This window comes from Bison bison, unplaced genomic scaffold (genome assembly GCF_000754665.1).
Source record: "Bison bison bison isolate TAMUID 2011002044 unplaced genomic scaffold, Bison_UMD1.0 scf7180017864358, whole genome shotgun sequence".
Taxonomy (NCBI): Eukaryota; Metazoa; Chordata; class Mammalia; order Artiodactyla; family Bovidae; genus Bison; species Bison bison.
Window position 1 is genome coordinate 494,936 of NW_011494930.1, and position 382 is coordinate 495,317.

Sequence of the window (382 nt, forward strand, 5' to 3'; positions counted from 1 at the left end):
AATGAATTTCACCTTTTTCTCAAGCGCACACGGAACCTTCTCCAGGATAGATCACATCCTGGGCCATAAAGCTAGCCTTGGTAAATTCAAAAAAATAGAAATCATTCCAAGCATCTTTTCTGACCACAATGCAGTAAGATTAGATCTCAATTACAGGAGAAAAACTATTAAAAATTCCAACATATGGAGGATGAACAACACCCTGATGAATAACCAACAAATCACAGGAGAAATCAAAAAAGAAATCAAAATTTGCATAGAAACGAATGAAAGTGAAAACACAACAACCCAAAACCTGTAGGGACACAGTAAAAGCAGTCCTAAGGGGAAAGTTCGTAGCAATACAGGCACACCTCAAGAAACAAGAAAAAAGTCAAATAAA